Below are 22,359 nucleotides of genomic sequence, written 5' to 3' on the forward strand. Positions count from 1 at the left end.
AACCTGTTCCGAAAGCCCGTTTCAGCGTTAGTTGTATCTCATCCGACATGGTATCAATAACATCACTACATGGATATCGATTGAATACACTTGCTCGTTTGCTACAACAAAGACTGAACAAACAAAAGGTTCGTATGTCTAACGTATCGCAAAGGTTTAAGGAAAAAATAATTAAATTGAATAAAAGTAGATAAAGTAACGTCACATCGGTCATTTGATATCGCCGTCTTGTATCCATCTCCTGATTCTACGACGACGCATATATGTCCACGCCCCCTTCCCTGTCAAATCGAAGATTTTGTTTTACGTGCAGTAGACAACGAGGATATAATTGAGCTCACCGGAGACGTACATAAACCAGTACTCTATGTGTCTCTGATGCCTCATTTCAAACCGTGTCTCCCTTCCATTCTTTTTCTCGGTGACGTCACTATTAGGTCTCTTCGGGAGCTCGTATTTAGTATTGTATAACTTGGTGGAGTGTCATGCTACCTTATACAGGTCATGACGTTTTGATAAGACAACACTTTGTTTATGTCCCGAACGTTGGTGGACAGATCTGTAGACGTAGACAGGACATATACTTACATGGTTTTGTTGGTTTATGTGAAATACGGCTTTTATTTTATCAGATATTTTAGTTTCATTGTGTTTTCAAATGTTAAAGGTATACGGCGTGTTTTTGGACCAATTTTGGTAGATTCTTTTGACAGTGCTGTTATGTCATGTTCACAGTAACACCGTATAGGAAATTAGAGATGATTTTCAATTTTCGTTGCTTTAAATTATCAATCTTGATATGCTATTTAAAGGCGGATCGTTGCTTAGTTTGACCTTTCTGGGTAGCGGTCAGCGCACGAGGTACAGAAATGATAACTAACTATGAATTGTATCCTTGTATTTAGATGAAAACGTGAGAGAAGAAAACGTGACATTACTTTCTTTGATTGACAAAGAGTTGTTGTCGATGATGAACATCATTTTCTCTTTGTACATTTTCAGAGGTCTCCGTGGAAATCTTTCCTTTGACGTTTGAATTAAGATTCTGCTGACATTTCAAAATTTTCTTTAGTTTTAATCTTCTTTTAAACCGATTAAAGGGGATACATACACAACTCTCAAAATAGCATACTTTCCCTATTATGAATTCCCGGTGTTGTTGCTATGAATTCGATGCCTTGTTTGTTTTGTATCACTGTTTTCTGATTGTGCAGGGGCGTGTTGTTTGTTTTGTAACCTTGATTCCTGGGTAAAATAGGGGGGGGGGGGGGGGGGTGTTGTTTGTTTTGTAACCTTGATTACTGGGTAAAATAGGGGCGTGTTGTTTGTTTTGTAACCTTGATTCCTGGGTAAAATAGGGGCGTGTTGTTTGATTTGTAACCTTGATTCCTAGGAAAAAAAGGGGATGTTGTTTGTTTTGTAACCTTGATTCCTGGGTATAAAAGGGGATGTTGTTTGTTTTGTAACCTTGATTCCTGGGTATAAAAGGGGATGTTGTTTGTTTTGTAACCTTGATTCCTGGGTATAAAAGGGGATGTTGTTTGTTTTATAACCTCGATTCCGGGGTATGATAGGGGCGTGTTGTTTGTTTTGTAACCTTGATTCCTGGTTGGGAAGGGACGTAAGTTCGCTTACCTTTTTCGGTATTTTAGAAGTGTATGTTTCGGAACTCAGATTTCGTTTTACCGATAAAGTACTCATGATATCAACTAATAATGATAAATCCATGTGAATACTTAGCTTATTAATATCACCTATAGATTAATGATAAAAAGAAACCCACGAAAACTAATGACTTTAACTGTGATTGAGATTTCAGTGGCTGTACTTTAACTGTGATTGAGATTTCAGTGGCTGTACTATACTGTGATTGAGATTTCAGTGGCTGTACTATACTGTGATTGAGATTTCAGTGGCTGTACTACACTGTGATTGAGATTTCAGTGTTGGTACTATACTGTGATTGAGATTTCAGTGGTTGTACTATACTGTGATTGAGATTTCAGTGGTTGTACTATACTGTGATTGAGATTTCAGTGGTTGTACTAAACTGTGAGATTTCAGTGGCTGTACTATACTGTGATTGAGATTTCAGTGGCTGTACTATACTGTGATTGAGATTTCAGTGGCTGTACTATACTGTGAATGAGATTTCAGTGACTGTACTATACTGTGATGGAGATTTCAGTGGCTGTACTATACTGTGATTGAGATTTCAGTGGTTGTACTATACTGTGCTTGAGATTTCAGTGGCTGTACTATACTGTAATTGAGATTTCAGTGGTTGTACTATACTGTGATTGAGATTTCAGTGGTGGTACTATACTGTGATTGAGATTTCAGTGGTGGTACTATACTGTGATGGAGATTTCAGTGGTGGTACTATACTGTGAGATTTCAGTGGCTGTACTATACTGTGATGGAGATTTCAGTGGTTGTACTATACTGTGATTGAGATTTCAGTGGCTGTACTATACTGTAATTGAGATTTCAGTGACTGTACTATACTGTGATTGAGAGATTTCAGTGGATTTCTGTACTATACTGTGATTGAGATTTCAGTGGCTGTACTATACTGTGATTGAGATTTCAGTGGCTGTACTATACTGTGATTGAGATTTCAGTGGCTGTACTATACTGTGATTGAGATTTCAGTGGCTGTACTATACTGTGATTGAGATTTCAGTGGCTGTACTATACTGTGATTGAGATTTCAGTGGCTGTACTATACTGTGATTGAAATTTCAGTGGCTGTACTATACTGTGATTGAGATTTCAGTGGCTGTACTATACTGTGATTGAGATTTCAGTGGTGGTACTATACTGTGATTGAGATTTCAGTCGCTGTACTATACTGTGATTGAGATTTCAGTGGCTGTACTATACTGTGATTGAGATTTCAGTGGCTGTACTATACTGTGATTGAGATTTCAGTGGCTGTACTATACTGTGATTGAGATTTCAGTGGTGGTACTATACTGTGATTGAGATTTCAGTGGCTGTACTATACTGTGATTGAGATTTCAGTGGCTGTACTATACTGTGATTGAGATTTCAGTGGCTGTACTATACTGTGATTGAGATTTCAGTTCAGTGGTTGTACTATACTGTGATTGAGATTTCAGTGGCTGTACTATACTGTGATTGAGATTTCAGTGGCTGTACTATACTGTGATTGAGATTTCAGTGGTGCTGTACTATACTGTGATTGAGATTTCAGTGGTGGTACTATACAGAGATTTCAGTGGTGGTACTGTACTATACTGTGATTGAGATTTCAGTGGTACTATACTGTGTATTTCTATACTGTGAGTTGAGATTTCAGTGGCTGTACTATACTGTGATTGAGATTTCAGTGGCTGTACTATACTGTGATTGAGATTTCAGTGGCTGGTACTATACTGTGAGATTTGAGATTTCAGTGAGCTGTACTATACTGTGATTGAGATTTCAGTGGTGGTACTATACTGTGATTGAGATTTCAGTGGTGGTTCAGTGGTGGTACTATACTGTGATAGAGATTTCAGTGGTGGCACTATACTGTGATTGAGGTTTCAGTGGTGGTACTATACTGTGATAGAGATTTCAGTGGTGGTACTATACTGTGATTGAGATTTCAGTGGTGGTACTATACTGTGATAGAGATTTCAGTGGTGGTACTATACTGTGATAGAGATTTCAGTGGTGGTACTATACTGTGATTGAGATTTAAGTGGTGGTACTATACTGTGATTGAGATTTCAGTGTTGGTACTATACTGTGATTGAGATTTCAGTGGTGGTACTATACTGTGATTGAGGTTTCAGTGGCTGTACTATACTGTGATTGAGATTTCAGTGGTGGTACTATACTGTGATTGAGATTTCAGTGGCTGTACTTTAACTGTGATTGAGATTTCAGTGGCTGTACTATACTGTGATTGAGATTTCAGTGGTGGTACTATACTGTGATTGAGATTTCAGTGGTGGTACTATACTGTGATTGAGATTTCAGTGGTGGTACTATACTGTGATTGAGATTTCAGTGTTGGTACTATACTGTGATTGAGATTTCAGTGGCTGTACTATACTGTGATTGAGATTTCAGTGGTGATTGTGATTGAGATTTCAGTGGTGGTACTATACTGTGATTGAGATTTCAGTGGCTGTACTATACTGTGATTGAGATTTCAGTCGCTGTACTATACTGTGATTGAGATTTCAGTGGCGGTACTATACTGTGATTGAGATTTCAGTGGTGGTACTATACTGTGATTGAGATTTCAGTGTTGGTACTATACTGTGATTGAGATTTCAGTGGTTGTACTATACTGTGATTGAGATTTCAGTGGTTGTACTAAACTGTGAGATTTCAGTGGCTGTACTATACTGTGATTGAGATTTCAGTGGTGGTACTATACTGTGAAATTTCAGTGGTGGTACTATACTGTGATAGAGGTTTCAGTGGTGGTAATATACTGTGATTGAGATTTCAGTGGCTGTACTATACTGTGATTGAGATTTCAGTGGCTGTACTATACTGTGATTGAGATTTCAGTGGTGGTACTACACTGTGATTGAGATTTCAGTGATTGTACTATACTGTGATTGAGATTTCAGTGGCTGTACTATATTGTGATTGAGATTTCAGTGGTGGTACTATACTGTGATTGAGATTTCAGTGGTGGTACTATACTGTGATTGAGATTTCAGTGGTGGTACTACACTGTGATTGAGATTTCAGTGGTTGTACTATACTGTGATTGAGATTTCAGTGGTGGTACTATACTGCTGCTGGACGTTTGTTGTCGCTGTTGACCTTTACCTCGAATGCCACGTTTTAATTTATTTGTATGGTCATATGGTTCACAATTTATTTACACGGATTTCTGACGTAATTTTCAAACCATACAATATTAAAAAGTACGAAATTTATTGCATCATTGGGTTAGATCACTTCCCCGTCTATACCCCGACATGGGTTTCATCTTACGGTGATTTTCCTCGTTCACCTCCTGACAAGTTAGACCCTCATAGACATCACTGATAAGTCCTACAAAATGTTGTATAATGCAGATCATTTTGGCTATGTTGTAGAATACCCACATTTAGATTAAAAGGTGTTATTCTCCAGTGTGTTTTGTACAATCTTTATATAAATGTTGTCGTCATATAGAATCAGATCACCTCGAACTCGCACTAAGGTTATTTTTTCTGATGATGTACGTATATGTGTGGCAGATACTTTATAATTACCATTTGCTACATCATTAAGATATTCGCCTTTGCAGTTACAAATTTCTATAAATACCTCCTTTGGGAAATGAAGATGAATAACCACATTTCCCAGAAAAAAAGAATGTTTCGAATGATGTGAGAAATTACGTTAGTCACTTTTTTCTTTACTTCGTAATTTTGTGCATTTTTGATAAAATCGATCTTAATGCGACCTTTGTCACTTATCGAGATATAGAAACTATAAAATGTCATTTTTACAACAACAAATGATTGTAATTACATAAACAAAATCGTAAATCGTGAAAGCCTATAATCACCTCTTATATTTCCTCTCTCGAAGATAAATGGGCTCAAACATTCTTACGACACGACTCACTAATGGGAATATGTCTACTGATAAATCATGTATTTTGTTAGGTTTAATTTCGTTGTTTCAAAAAAAAAAAAACTATTTCTCGGACACCTTTTTTGTGGAAAGCTCAAATAAATATATTCAACTAATTTTAACAGTTTGTGGACATTCAAATTAGTGGATTAAGTGTAACCCACGAACTAAATAAAATGAATTATTTGTCTTTTGTACAGTTTTTAAGATAAGAGGTGTTAGACACTGCTGGTGGACTTTAAGTCCCCGAGGTTTGCCGTAACCTGTTTGCCACGTTTAAATTCACTCGAATAATGGCACTGTTCAGAAAATACACTTAGTACTTGATGCTATTCTAAGATTATCTGATGTATGGAAGTTACGAAATTTATATAATTATGGGACTGCCGCGCCTCTCCTTCTAGATTCTGACTTTTCTTTTGATCACTTTGGATTTTTCTTAATGGCCTCCTACGCTTCAAATCCAGACCTTTAGAATCACAGACGAGTCCTAGAAGGACGAAACAGCTGTATGATGTAGCATCACTGACGAGTCCTAGAAGGACAAAACAGCTGTATGATGTAGCATCACTGACGAGTCCTAGAAGGACGAAACAGCTGTATGATGTAGCATCACTGACGAGTCCTAGAAGGACGAAACAGCTGTATGATGTAGCATCACTGTGGAGTCCTAGAAGGACGAAACAGCTGTATGATGTAGCATCACTGACGAGTCCTAGAAGGACGAAACAGCTGTATGATGTAGCATCACTGACGAGTCCTAGAAGGACGAAACAGCTGTATGATGTAGCATCACTGACGAGTCCTAGAAGGACGAAGCAGCTGTAGTTTGATTCATTGTTTGGATCTACGGTATCTCACTCTAAATCAGGAAAAGGCGCTATTCACATGCGTGCCTTTTGTACAATCTTACAGTAAGATAAAAATGATAGAGTAGTTGTTCAGTGTTAACGAGATAAAACAGAGTAAGGTTTCATCGGTTGTGCTAATTGATTTAGATCAGACTTCTCATTTTACTTCGTTTTCGGTACTTCCAGCAGGTGGTTTTAGTTTGATTCAGCTTTATGATTCGCTGTTAAAATAGATTACATCAATATTAGGTAAGCGAAACGTATCTTTTAAATAGATTTTTCAATAAAACATCGATATTTGTCGCTTCCGAATAGTTTACTCAAATATGTTGTTGGAAATAGCCTTTCTAATCCATGTTGATCAGTATAAAGACGTCTACAATATTCTTCTTTAATATAAGACCAAGCACCCAAACAATGATGTAGGGGATATGTATATAAATCCCACAGTAAGTGATCAATAATTTACAATCCTAAATACATCGATAATAATTTCTTATTGAACGTCTGTAGTAAATGTTAAATAACGTCTATAGTTTATGCTTAACTATTATCAATACTTAATGTGTAATTAGCGTTGAAATTTATCACTTAAATAAAGGTCGTTGTTAAAACTTCAATTAAGTCCTTGATGACGTTATGTAGATTACTAGGACATTAACAATATTCACGTGTGATAAGTAATTGGTAAGTCTGAAGTCTTCATAGAGAAAGTAGAGTTACTCCCTTATAAATTTTAAAGAACATCATGTGACATTTTATCCTTATTTGATTATAAATAAATAAAAATGTATTTAAATGTTGTAATACATTTTTAGTGCCGCTGACGTCACTATGCAACTATTGAAACGTATATTTTAAATCCATAAAAACAAGTGTTGGCCTTCTGCTCGGCAGGCCTACAGCTCCTCACGTGTACCTGCAGGCAATGTTCCATTGCCTATGTGATCTCTGTGTCTAAAATTAATGATTAATGGAACGGTCCGGACTCCGACGTCCTACAGTAAAATTGTCTAGCTTTCCAGTACTAGGATAGTTAACACAGTAAAACAATTTGGATTTCCTTCAGCCGGTCCTTGGTTTCAAAATTTAGGCCCGTAGCATCACTGACGAGTCCTAGAAGGACGAAACAGCTGTATGATGTAGCATCATTGTGGAGTCCTAGAATGACGAAACAGCTGCATGATGTAGCATCACTGAGAAGTCCTAGAAGGACGAAACAGCTGTATAATGTAACATCACTGACGAGTCCTAGAAGGACGAAGCAACTGTATGATGTAGCATCACTGTGGAGTCCTAGAAGGACGAAACAGCTGTATGATGTAGCATCACTGTGGAGTCCTAGAAGGACGAAACAGCTGTATGATGTAGCATCACTGACGAGTCCTAGAAGGACGAAGCATCTGTATGATGTAGCATCATTGACGAGTCCTAGAAGGACGAAACAGCTGTATGATGTAGCATCACTGTGGAGTCCTAGAAGGACGAAACAGCTGTATGATGTAGCATCACTGTGGAGTCCTAGAAGGACGAAACAGCTGTATGATTCAGTTAAATTTATAGTTTGATTCTGATGTATATCACTCTATTTTTGTATTGAAAGTTAAGTTTCCCTTATGTTTTTGTCCCTAAGATTAAATTGATATAATTCAGCACTGGACTGCTTTCAGTTGGCATTGATGGCCATATGAATGCCGGCGGGATATGGGAGCATATTTTTTTTGTATGAATTTCCTTTTATCTAATTGACATTAATGATACGAAGAGATGTTAACTAATTGCCGTTATAAGTTTCTACTATCATCTTATCAGGGAATACAAACAAAATTTAGTTACACTTGTAATTCAGTCCCTTAGCACCACTGTGGAAACCCTAGAAATACAAAGCAGCTGTATGGTGCATTTTAAATCATTATTTAACTCCACTATATCTAACTCTAAATTTGTATGAGAAGTTACTGTTCAATTTTATATCTTTCGTACACTCTTGTAATATTTCTAAGTCGTTGGAAGTTTTCAGGAAGTTATTTTAATGAGATTTATTTTCAATCTGGTGTGTGAAATAGAGTACTTTTGCATTGATACAAAAAAACACATGAACGCGGGGAAATGCAATCAAATCACCTCGGATTAATGACCACTGAACGGCTTTATCTGTTCCCGACGTGGTGGGAAGTTGACTTTGTAACAAAGCGGTTGCGATAAAAACCTGATTGAATATGAAGACCAACAATGACTCGGTGTATGCGGAAAACACGATTTACGAAGGAAGATATCTGGCAAAGAAACAGATCAATAAGGATATCTTAATCCGGATTTTTTAGAGTGTAGCTATAGATTGACTTCACATCAGCATCATGTTATTAGATTTTAATCATCAATATAATTTTATCTCAAGATTAAAAAAATGATTTATATTAAATATCCGGCGATGCACTGGATAGATGTTCTGTAGGTAATTAAAAAAAACAACAAAAACAAAAAATGAGAAACTTCATGAAGTCCTATTTGGACAAATGTATAAGATTAGGTGTGAAAGAGAGAGAGATAGAGATCACACTAAACACATGTACCAAAGTAGCAAATATATGTGATCACATGACAGTAGGAACAGTATTAAATGCGTAAAATGTAAGAGTTAATTAGAGCAGGTGGTTGGACAATACCTATCTACCAAACTCTCTTGGCTCTACAGAGAGTAGGCGATTGGACAATCCTTATATAACACTGCCTACCAATCTCTCTAGGCTCAACAAATATCTCTATGGAAAGGGCAGACAACCCGTACGGAATCGGAAAAAAGGCCATCCTATAACATTTTGGTATAGTGAACGTAACATGACGATTGTGAATCTTTCTTAAAGCGCCGATATGTTCGTAATTTGTTTCCATTCACTCATTTATCTAACCAAAGTTTTGTAAACCGGTGCGATTCATTATGTATGCGTAGGGCGCTACCGAAGCTACATATTTTCAGCGGTTAAATTTGAGTACGAGACATTTAGCTCTATCTTCCCACGAGTTTCCTCGTCTAGACGACCATTTATGAATCTTATATAAAAGTCGTCCCGTGCCAACGTTCTGCTGCCGAATATAAAGATGAAAAACTTCTAGCTTTTGCTGAGATACTAATCAAGTCCTTCCCATAACCCCTATGGAACCTAACTTAAAAGTGCGCTTACCAACACTGAGAAAATGCCTCTTTGTTCGTGTTTGAATGTTGTTCATTATCCGTCATTCAGTCCAGAAAAAACAGACAGCGGGTGATTGGGTTATCCTTGCGTATCGAACTGTCTGGACACTTGGTAAACAAAGAGCGTATGATTGTGTAATAAGCCATGCCTATGAAACTCTCTGGACACTAGAATAACAGAGAGTGGGTGATAGGGGTAATCCCTGCCTATCTATCTCTCTGGACACTAGAATAACAGAGAGCGGGTGATGGGGTAATCCCTGCCTATGAAACTCTCTGGACACTAGAATAACAGAGAGTGGGTGATGGGGGTAATCCCTGCCAATCAATCTCTCTGGACACTAGAATAACAGAGAGCGGGTGATGGGGGTAACCCCTGCCTATCTATCTCTCTGGACACTAGAATAACAGAGAGCGGGTGATGGGGGTAATCCTTGTCTATCTATCTATCTCTCTGGACACTAGAATAACAGAGAGCGGGTGATGGGGTAATCCCTGCCTATCTATCTCTCTGGACACTAGAATAACAGAGAGCGGGTGATGGGGGTAATCCCTGCCTATGAAACTCTCTGGACACTAGAATAACAGAGAGCGGGTGATGGGGTAACCCCTGCCTATCTATCTCTCTGGACACTAGAATAACAGAGAGCGGGTGATGGGGGTAATCCTTGTCTATCTATCTATCTCTCTGGACACTAGAATAACAGAGAGCGGGTGATGGGGTAATCCATGCCTATCTATCTCTCTGGACACTAGAATAACAGAGAGCGGGTGATGGGGGTAATCCCTGCCTATCTATCTCTCTGGACACTAGAATAACAGAGAGCGGGTGATGGGGGTAATCCCTGCCTATCTATCTCTCTGGACACTAGAATAACAGAGAGCGGGTGATGGGGGTAATCCTTGTCTATCTATCTCTCTGGACACTAGAATAACAGAGAGCGGGTGATGGGGTAATTCCTGCCTATCTATCTCTCTGGACACTAGAATAACAGAGAGCGGGTGATGGGGTAATCCCTGCCTATCTATCTCTCTGGACACTAGAATAACAGTGAGCGGGTGATGGGGTAATCCCTGCCTATCTATCTCTCTGGACACTAGAATAACAGAGAGCGGGTGATGGGGTAATCCCTGCCTATCTATCTCTCTGGACAATAGAATAACAGAGAGCGGGTGATGGGGTAATCCCTGCCTATCTATCTCTCTGGACACTAGAATAACAGAGAGCGGGTGATGGGGTAATCCATGCCTATCTATCTCTCTGGACACTAGAATAACAGAGAGCGGGTGATGGGGGTAATCCCTGCCTATCTATCTCTCTGGACACTAGAATAACAGAGAGCGGGTGATGGGGGTAACCCCTGCCTATCTATCTCTCTGGACACTAGAATAACAGAGAGCGGGTGATGGGGGTAATCCTTGTCTATCTATCTATCTCTCTGGACACTAGAATAACAGAGAGCGGGTGATGGGGTAATCCCTGCCTATCTATCTCTCTGGACACTAGAATAACAGAGAGCGGGTGATGGGGGTAATCCTTGTCTATCTATCTATCTCTCTGGACACTAGAATAACAGAGAGCGGGTGATGGGGTAACCCCTGCCTATCTATCTCTCTGGACACTAGAATAACAGAGAGCGGGTGATGGGGGTAATCCTTGTCTATCTATCTATCTCTCTGGACACTAGAATAACAGAGAGCGGGTGATGGGGTAATCCATGCCTATCTATCTCTCTGGACACTAGAATAACAGAGAGCGGGTGATGGGGGTAATCCCTGCCTATCTATCTCTCTGGACACTAGAATAACAGAGAGCGGGTGATGGGGGTAATCCCTGCCTATCTATCTCTCTGGACACTAGAATAACAGAGAGCGGGTGATGGGGGTAATCCTTGTCTATCTATCTCTCTGGACACTAGAATAACAGAGAGCGGGTGATGGGGTAATTCCTGCCTATCTATCTCTCTGGACACTAGAATAACAGAGAGCGGGTGATGGGGTAATCCCTGCCTATCTATCTCTCTGGACACTAGAATAACAGTGAGCGGGTGATGGGGTAATCCCTGCCTATCTATCTCTCTGGACACTAGAATAACAGAGAGCGGGTGATGGGGGTAAACCTTGCTATCTATCTCTCTGGACAATAGAATAACAGAGAGCGGGTGATGGGGTAATCCCTGCCTATCTATCTCTCTGGACACTAGAATAACAGAGAGCGGGTGATGGGGTAATCCATGCCTATCTATCTCTCTGGACACTAGAATAACAGAGAGCGGGTGATGGGGGTAATCCCTGCCTATCTATCTCTCTGGACACTAGAATAACAGAGAGCGGGTGATGGGGGTAATCCTTGTCTATCTATCTATCTCTTTGGACACTAGAATAACAGAGAGCGGGTGATGGGGTAATCCATGCCTATCTATCTCTCTGGACACTAGAATAACAGAGAGCGGGTGATGGGGGTAATCCCTGCCTATCTATCTCTCTGGACACTAGAATAACAGAGAGCGGGTGATGGGGGTAATCCCTGCCTATCTATCTCTCTGGACACTAGAATAACAGAGAGCGGGTGATGGGGGTAATCCCTGCCTATCTATCTCTCTGGACACTAGAATAACAGAGAGCGGGTGATGGGGTAATCCCTGCCTATCTATCTCTCTGGACACTAGAATAACAGAGAGCGGGTGATGGGGGTAATCCTTGTCTATCTATCTCTCTGGACACTAGAATAACAGAGAGCGGGTGATGGGGTAATTCCTGCCTATCTATCTCTCTGGACACTAGAATAACAGAGAGCGGGTGATGGGGTAATCCCTGCCTATCTATCTCTCTGGACACTAGAATAACAGAGAGCGGGTGATGGGGTAATCCCTGCCTATCTATCTCTCTGGACACTAGAATAACAGAGAGCGGGTGATGGCGTAATTCCTGCCTATCTATCTCTCTGGACACTAGAATAACAGAGAGCGGGTGATGGGGTAATCCCTGCCTATCTATCTCTCTGGACACTAGAATAACAGAGAGCGGGTGATGGGGTAATCCATGCCTATCTATCTCTCTGGACACTAGAATAACAGAGAGCGGGTGATGGGGGTAATCCCTGCCTATCTATCTCTCTGGACACTAGAATAACAGAGAGAAGGTGATCCCTGCTTTCCAACCACTCTGACCACTACAAAAAGTAATTTAAAAAAACAGAAAAGGTGACATGTGTCAGATCCTCTAATTATCATGCATCAGAATTTGTCTACGTTAAAACCTCGACTTGTGCCAAATACATGTTGCACCATGATGGTGGTATAGCTATGGTCTCTGTATCTAGACTTTAAGCTGTCACTATTTGTAAAAGATATGAAAATCATAGCACTTTATTGAATCAATATGGCTAACACTTACGATCAAAGTCATTTTCTGGTGACACTACGCTGAAGTATGTATGCACCGTTAACCTGTTTAAATAAATGGTTTTAGATTGACAAATAAAATGGTTCGATCCTTCTCTACAAACGATAGAATTGGTTGTCAAATAGCAAACATCAGTTGCTGTGTAAATTGATTGGAAACCTGTGGTGTGGGTCATTTGCCACTATCCGCGTGAAGGCTAAGTGGTACGCGTCTAAGTTGTAGTCATTAAGGGCTTTTAATTACAGGTAGTCACCACGTGACATATCATCATAGAATAAAAATGTTTTCTGTTGTCGGTATAAAATAATGCTCTAGATGTGGATTTAAACTAGGAATGGATAAGAGGTCTGTGCAGATAACACGACAATATTAAATAAAGTAGACTAGACATTAAGAAAACTTTCTATAATTGATGTCTAGGGAATACCATTACTCCTGTGTCAGAGATACTCTATATGTTTTAGCAGGTAAATTAAATCTTGTCCGACAAATTCAATTAGACTTCGTTGATGGCAGATTCTGTGGCTCCTTATTCATTGATAAAAGATATCACGGAAGTTGAATAGAGGTTCTTATAACAACACCAGTATAAAATTAGAGTGTAACATTTCGATGACGACACTGTCACGGTCGAAACGTCACAACCTAATCTCCTACTAGAACTTCTATTCTAATGACATTACCAACCTGAAGAAAATTTTCCAAACTATTACAGAGGTAGATAGGGGTAAAAGTGACGTGCCACGGTCCTATGCCTTTGTCTTATAAATTTATGGAACATGGTATTTAAAAGCTGTTTCTACATCTAATAGCAGCATCGTTAACGACAAAGTAATTGACTAATGTTGTAGAATAGCGCCGCTGTATGCTTTAAATATACCACATAAAAGACATGTATCAAAGCCACAATGACAGTATTATGTTAATGTTTAAAATAACGAAGCGAAGAAACACATGGTGTTTTAGATAGATTTAATAAATGACCAAAATATCATATTATGGTAGCAGTACACAGTTTCTCGGTGTGGCCATGGGTGATTTTTTTGCTCATTAGATTACCCCATTATAAAGGTTTTAATTAAAAATGAAAAAAAAAATCCTTGCTAAAATTGGTCCTGTCATGTTAAAGTGGACAATGTGGGGTTTCATTTTTTTCAGGATAATATTTTAGCTTTGTGTTGGAGATTACTATTTGGGCAGTCTCGAATCTGTGTCTACGCACCAAAAACTAGCTTTACAGGAAGTGAAATTTTCATAGTGTTTACATGTGGTCATGTTATGAAGAATTTCCGAGTTGGAATTTGCTGAAATGTAAGTACTTTGTTACCATGACAGTGTTGTTGATTGTAAGATAGGTGATTAGAATTAAATTTCTCCTAGAAAGTTGTAGTGTTGGATTGGAATTAGCAGTATTTTTGCATTTTTAGCATTTTTTCAGTAGGTAACCATGACAATCAAATGTCAGAAATCAGAGGAATTTTTTTTTTACACAAATTTCATCTCTCTACTGTTAATGTAATTGTTATACAGTTTATAAATATATATATACATGTAATGATGTATTTTTCATAACCAATCTGCTATATCTGTATATCTCAAACATGACAAATAATTTCAGGAAAAATGCAAATTAACTGTTTACTGCTACCTATGTAGCTAAACTTATCACATAAAACATAAAATAAGTGAGCCAAATCTGATACACTTGTATAGAACACGTGATGATATAAGCGATCGAGAGTAAATTACTCTTGTCATTTACGTGTCATGTGCAAAGACAAAAACATCAGTATGAGAATGCACATTGGGACATGACAGTGTAATAAATAATCATTTTCGACAAAATATTCACACAATGTCATTTTCGACTACAAATTATCTGCGACAAATGGCTATAATTTTCAGTAAACAATGTGTTTCATAGATAATATATAGCATATTATGTGTTTGCACAAAGAATTACATGTCTTTATGGAATAGTAATATCCACTTTACTTGGATATGTTTAATGCCTTGAAGGATCTGGGTATGCACATATTTCTAATCAACTGTTTAGGTGTTACTGTAAAGAAAAAAAGAGATTTGAAGGTTAAGAATATAATCATGACGAATATTTCACTTTATCTACAACATTAAATGACACATAACAACCTTACAGTTAAAATGATAGGATACTGTCTGTATTGATGAATCGTTGGAACAACGTTATCTTTTCCCTTCTATCCGTTCTTTCGAACTGTTTGAGAGTTTTCTTTGGTGCCACACTTATGTTTTATGATATATCGTTTGGAAAGGAATATTATTTCTAAATGTATCGATAGATTTTCAAAGACTATAAATGTCGTTCACTAATAGGTATCATGCACACTAATAAATGTCCAGTAGAATATCAATTATTATTTTTATAAACAAAAATTATTCCGTCGGGTGTCAGTGTTGAATCAGACATAACTCTCGTGGTGGTGACGTTGGCACAAAAAGTATTAGGGCTTTGTATCAATATCTCAACAAAGGTCTTGATAACAGAAATGGTGGAGATGATCTTTTGTCATCATCTATGTCACCGTACCTTTGTGTTGGTGTGTGATTGCGGAGGGTTGGTATACAGATCGATGTGGCGGGAGATCGCACTCCTTCTGATAGCGCGGGAAGACCTATCCCTCACAGCCACGCAACACGAAGAGCGTGCGTCAAGCTGTCCAATGGCGACGCGTCCCTGCTTGGTGCTGAGTTTTATGTATCAGATACTGAGGCTGGCGGACTATTAAGATCACGGGAATATGGGCAACACAACAGAACGGCTGGTGCAGCAAACATTCAGGTGACAGCGCTACAACATACAGACTAAACAACCGTGCATTACCGTATAAGGATATATCGATATCAGGTGCTTTCACCCTATCAGGTAAGCTGAGCATTCACACATATTTTCCTTTTTCCGCCAAAGTGATTATTTAAATGAAAATTAATCTTGTGAATTGCACCAATGGTTTAATTCATTTATTTTGTTGCATGCGTTGTAAGTTTGTTACTCCAGTTATTTATACAATACGTTAATCAACATCTGTATTTGTCTATGGGATGAAACTTTAAAAATTCCTTTTTATATCGAATTTACACATATTCTTTCATCATAATGTCGTTTGGTGCTTGAGAGAAAATTGGTATAAGACGTATCGTCTTTACATTTCCTATGCCAATGTTAAGAGAATATACTCGAGGTCTTCACAGTAATGTAAGAAGGAGCAAAATACAGAAATGAATAGCACCTTCAAGGCAAATTTAGAATAAGATACAGTGGAGCCATACAATGAATTGCATACATTAAGCTGTTGCGTCCTTCTCGGACACGTCAGTGATACTTAGGGTCTGAATTTTGAAGCTTAGAAAGAGACAGGAAAATCAAAATGATCAAAAGAAACATCACCATCTTGGAAATTTTTTTAAGGACGGCATCTTTGAAACTTGTATTTTAAAAATCAGCTCTTGATTACTGTAAACCTATTTGATTTCACGAAATCAAAATTTAGTGCATTATCACTATTTGCGAAATGATGAATATGCGCATCCGCAATGATTGCTATATGAACAACATACATAAACTTGAAATTAATTTTAATGCGCAAATCGCTAAAATAAGATATCCGCGAAAATATTTACGTTTAATGTATATTACTTATTGATGCAAGTTTCTAGGCGAGCCAGCTGTTGTTCAATTTTCGGAAATGTTTCCGTTGATGAACCTGTCAAGACAAAAACACGGAAATTTATTAGTTCTCTACAATTGCACAAAAACCATCGTCAAAAGGTATTGATGTCCACAATTAGGTAAGTTAATTACACATAAAACACTTAAAAGTATAATTTAAATTGAAAATAAATATCACTAGCATTAACAAAATTAAGACTAAAATTGTTACATTGTAATCATGTGAAATAAAACAAGATCAAGCAACACTTTTTTGACATGGCGGGAGCTTCATGAAAAACGAAATGTGTTTCATTGTTTAATTTGAAATAAATATCTATATATTTGGTGACATGTCAAGGTGCCCGAATCGCCGACAAGCCAACATGTGTCTTTGTGTGCAAGTTTCACTGGCACTGATAACAATTAGATACTTCACTCATAAGGCAATCAAAAATTATATAAAATACAGAACACTATAGTTTTAATTATTCGATTTTTTCTATGGTACGGCGATATCAATACAGAGTTTCTTCAATCAAGAAAAGCGTTTATGTCACTCCGTGATTCCAGTTTTAATCGAATTCAACGCCCATGCTATGATGCAAACCGTCCTTGAAATATGTCGGAGCTCTGCTTCCAGGTTTAGTCATCGATATACATTTTTAAACTTTAGTGTGAAATTGTGCCTGTGGTGTAAAAAAAAAATCATCAAATAATACGCGAAAACTTGCTTCTTTGACGTTTCGCTAAATTGAGTTATCTCTGAAAGCTTATTGGTAGAGCTGAGGCACCGCGATCATTTATGTTCTATATATGGTTACACGGGGACTGGATAATGCCAAGAAAAATTAGTGAATTTGTGTAAAAATTGGCAAATGCATTTGAAATTAAAAAAAAAAAGACTCATGGTGTTCCATAAATGTCAGAAAGTTTACACTTTTGAGATAGCCTCCGAAACAAGATAGGAAATTTAATCAGAAGTAATCAAAACCGTCGAGCAAAACTAAATATTTGACGGCATTTTCTTTCAGAAACAATCCAACAGTAGCACTTCTACCGCTCCCTCTATGTCTGATGACGACAGGTTTCTTGTAGCCATTTTACAACTCCAATACGACATTGACAATTGCGACTGGATCATTGTCAATGACATGTTGGTGTAAAATTATCAAGCATTTTACAATGCATGACGCAAATTCTTGTTCCAGTTGTTGCAAACTCTGTGGTAGTTCGGAATTATTGATGGGCGTAGAAACATTTTCACCTCACAGTAAAAGGTTTAGACTCAAAGAGCACCATATACAGATCTTGTCCAGATAGTATTGTTAAAGGAAGGTCGGTCCTAGACAGATTTCGATTCGAGGGGAAACATGCAAATTATTGCTGTCGTGGATACAGTAACGATGCCAGATTTAATTAATGATTTTGCCATGTTTCCGCATACATCCTAATTATAATAGGAAACAGCATCAGGAGTCTACAGTGTTGTTGCAGTACAACTGCCTTGGGTACTTAAATCACAATAGGGGACTCTGAATTCCGAGAATAAAAGACAGATCGAAGACTCTGATATGGTTACTTCCAAGGACAAGAGACATACATCTCCGATGAGAAAATATCGACCTCAGAGCACTGACATTGTCAACAACAATGAGACACCATTAAGGAAATAGTAAATCTCAAGACATACAGATCAGTCAATGGTAGGGTTGATAGTCTTCGATAGAGGTATGTCGGCCCTGGAATAAACATGTCACTTCCTTATAAATCTCTATGATACTTCCTATATTTTACCTCGAAGTATTTGCTGCTTAAAACTTTGATAACTAAAGGCAATTAATTACTGAACGTATCATTGAAAAGCGTATTTCTCCCTCTCAATCTGAACACCTGTATACATGCTTTAAGCGTTGTAAGATTTCGTTGTCTTGTCCTGGGGTTGAGAGTTGGATTCCCCTTTGAACAGGATGAAGTCAGACAACTTTTTAAAGTATTGAGGTGACAACAATCCATACATAGAAAAGGAAACCAGATTCTCCCCATTGGCGGCGAGGAAGGAGGCCCTCAACTCATAAAGAAATATTGCTGATTTGCAAGCGTCTCAGCAAATCTCGTGTTTGACAACTTCGTAATCTTTCCTCTAAGGTTGATATCCCCTATCTCACCCACAACAGGATGGAGAGTATATCAGAGAGTACATGAATTATACTTATAAATACTAGTCAACCCCACTGACGTAATCTGGAAAAACACTTCCAAAGTGTCACTTATCATTTGTAACATATCGTTATATGTTAATCAGTGAGTCTGAAGCTTTCCGTTACCTACGGGAGACGGTTCGCCTAGAGCAAACCAATGACCTTTGCAACTCGTGACAATTACCATTGCTTTAACGGAATTACATTCGGAAACATTCAGTGGTGTTTCATTGAAAACTGTTGAGCTTATCTCTGTATTTGAATACAGGGACAGGCAGATGTTTCGTTCACAAGTCTTGATATGGGAAACCTGATATATGAAGCGTTTTACAGTTCAAGGTTTTTAAAAAAGAAAAAAACAACATAAAGCCAAAATGATACGTTCCGCGACAACATTGGTTTTCGGACTCATTAGAGTTTATGTGCCTTAATTTAAGAACCCTTGGTGATTTAATGACATCACAAAGAAAGGTTTTCGACCACTTACTCAGAGAGAATTTCAGAAGCATTGAATTGATTGAATAGCAGAAAAAGGGTACGTCACAACCACATACAAAACTAGAACACTAAGCGCAGTAAGTGGTTTCTTTCTTTTTTCAAATGTTCTCGATGTTATATGTATGCATACATCAATGTATTATGAGGTGTATTAGTTGCACATCTTGAAGGTGTTATCAGTCTTTAAAAACAGAAACATTTCCATATAAAAAAGGCGATGAATCATATTTCAGCTTTAAAAGAAATAAAAATTCATGAAAATATATTCGACTAAGCTTTCTGACAATGGGAATTTCAATGGTGTGAATGCTTTTATCGCCAAACGTAATCTGTTCCCAAGACAGCAAGGACGACAATGATAATAGGCAAATCCTTTTGAATTTCCCCTAAGGAGTAAACGTATTTCTGGGGAAAACTCTTCATCGAAATCTAGATTAATTAGTGTTTTTCTTCTCGGCTAGTTTCAATTATCTTTGCTCGACATGAAATGCATAGAAAGTGACAAAGTAATAGGTTTTCTCGGGCAAATTAAACCACATTCCTTGTTTATGAAGAAACAAATGTAAATAATTGTTTATGAAAACTTCCTGAGGGACAATTAAGGCAAATAGCACGGAACAAAGCATCATTATATGGACACCAATGGATTTCATCTTATGAAAGAAAAAGATAAATTAATTCTATTAAACGGTTGGATGGATTTGGTTGGATTTCTTGATACAACGAGCAGCAAACAGTATGCATGTCCACGTTAAAAGTAATACATTATCATACCTCTTCATCCTTACTTCTCCTGAACTATTTCTGAAATCGGTAGGTTGTGTGTAGCGTTAACCATTATACTGATACAGATTTGTATCGTCAGATGACAAGTAACATCTGGATCACGTGGTGTGCTGATAGATTATATAGCGGAAAGTATCTGATGCTCGGAACTCAAACAAACATAATTAACAAGTTTGCTATCCTCCGATCTATTTACGTTGATTTGTTTTAGATCATTAAGCAATTTCAGAACGTATACGTAACATTGTTTCCGTCTTTAGTTACATTGTTTCCGACTTAAGTTACATTATTTTCGTCTTTGGTTGTATCGTTTCTGTCTTTAGTAACAATGTTTCCATCTTTGGTTTCATTGTTTCCATCATAAGTATCATTGTTTCTGCCGTTAGTTACATTGTTTCCGTCTTAAGTTACATTGTTTCTGTCATTAGTTACATTGTTCCCATCTTTAGTTACATTATTTCCATCTTAAATTACATTGTTTCCGTCTTTAGGTACAATGTTTCCGTCATAGGTTACATTGTTTCAGTCATTAGTAACATTGTATCCGTCTTAAGTTACATTGTTTCCGTCTTAAATTACATTGTTTCCGTCTTTAGTTACATTGTTTCCGTCTTTTGCTACATTATTTCCGTTTTTAGGTACATTGTTGCCGTCTTACATTGCTTCGGTCTTAAGTTACATTGTTTTCGTCTTTCGTTACATTGTTTCTGTCTTTAGTAACATTATTCCGTCTTTGGTTTCATTGTTTCCATCATGAGGTACATTGTTCCTTTCTTAAGTTACATTTTTTTCCATCTCTGATAACATTGTTTCCGTCTTTAGTTACATTGTTTACGTCTTTAGTTACACTGTTTCTGTCTTTAGGTACATTGTTTCTGTCATTAGGTACATTGTTTCTGTCTTTAGTTACACTGTTTCTGTCTTTAGGTACATTGTTTCTGTCTTTAGGTACATTGTTTCTGTCTTTAGGTACATTGTTCCTTTCTTTAATAACATTGTTTCCATCTTTAGTTACATAATTTCCGTCTTATGTTACACTGTTTGTTATTCTCCGAGCTATTTACGTTGATTTTTTAGATCATTAAGCCATTTCAGAACGTATACGTAACATTGTTTCCGTCTTCAGTTACATTGTTTCTGTCTTTAGGTACATTATTTCCATCTTTTGGTACATTGTTTCTTTCTTTAATAACATAATTTCCATCTTTTGTTACATTGTTTCTATATTTTGTTACATTGTTTCTATCTTTTGTTACATTGTTTCTATATTTTGTTACATTGTTTCTATATTTTGTTACATTGTTTCTATATTTTGTTACATTGTTTCTATCTTTTGTTACATTGTTTCTATCTTTTGTTACATTGTTTCCGTCTTTTGTTACATTGTTTCTATCTTTTGTTACATTGTTTCTATATTTTGTTACATTGTTTCTCTATCTTGTTACATTGTTTCTATATTTTGTTACATTGTTTCTATATTTTGTTACATTGTTTCTATATTTTGTTACATTGTTTCTATATTTTGTTACATTGTTTCAGTCTTTTGTTACATTGTTTCTATATTTTGTTACATTGTTTCTATATTTTGTTACATTGTTTCTATATTTTGTTACATTGTTTCTATCTTTTGCTACGTTGTTTCTATATTTTGTTACATTGTTTCCATCTTTTGCTATGTTATTTCTATATTTTGTTACATTGTTTCTATCTTTTTACATTGTTTCTCGATTTTGTTACATTGTTTCTATATTTTGTTACATTGTTTCTATATTTTGTTACATTGTTTCTATACATTGTTTCTATATTTTGTTACATTGTTTCCGTCTTTTGTTACATTGTTTCTATATTTTGTTACATTGTTTCTATATTTTGTTACATTGTTTCTATATTTTGTTACATTGTTTCTATATTTTGTTACATTGTTTCTATATTTTGTTACATTGTTTCTATATTTTGTTACATTGTTTCTATATTTTGTTACATTGTTTCTGTCTTTTGTTACATTGTTTCTATATTTTGTTACATTGTTTCTATATTTTGTTACATTGTTTCTATATTTTGTTACATTGTTTCTATCTTTTGTTACATTGTTTCCGTCTTTTGTTACATTGTTTCTATCTTTTGTTACATTGTTTC

This window comes from Ylistrum balloti, unplaced genomic scaffold (assembly GCF_031769215.1).
Source record: "Ylistrum balloti isolate Yb309-2 unplaced genomic scaffold, AGI_CSIRO_Ybal_v1 Utg370078, whole genome shotgun sequence".
Lineage (NCBI taxonomy): Eukaryota > Metazoa > Mollusca > Bivalvia > Pectinida > Pectinidae > Ylistrum > Ylistrum balloti.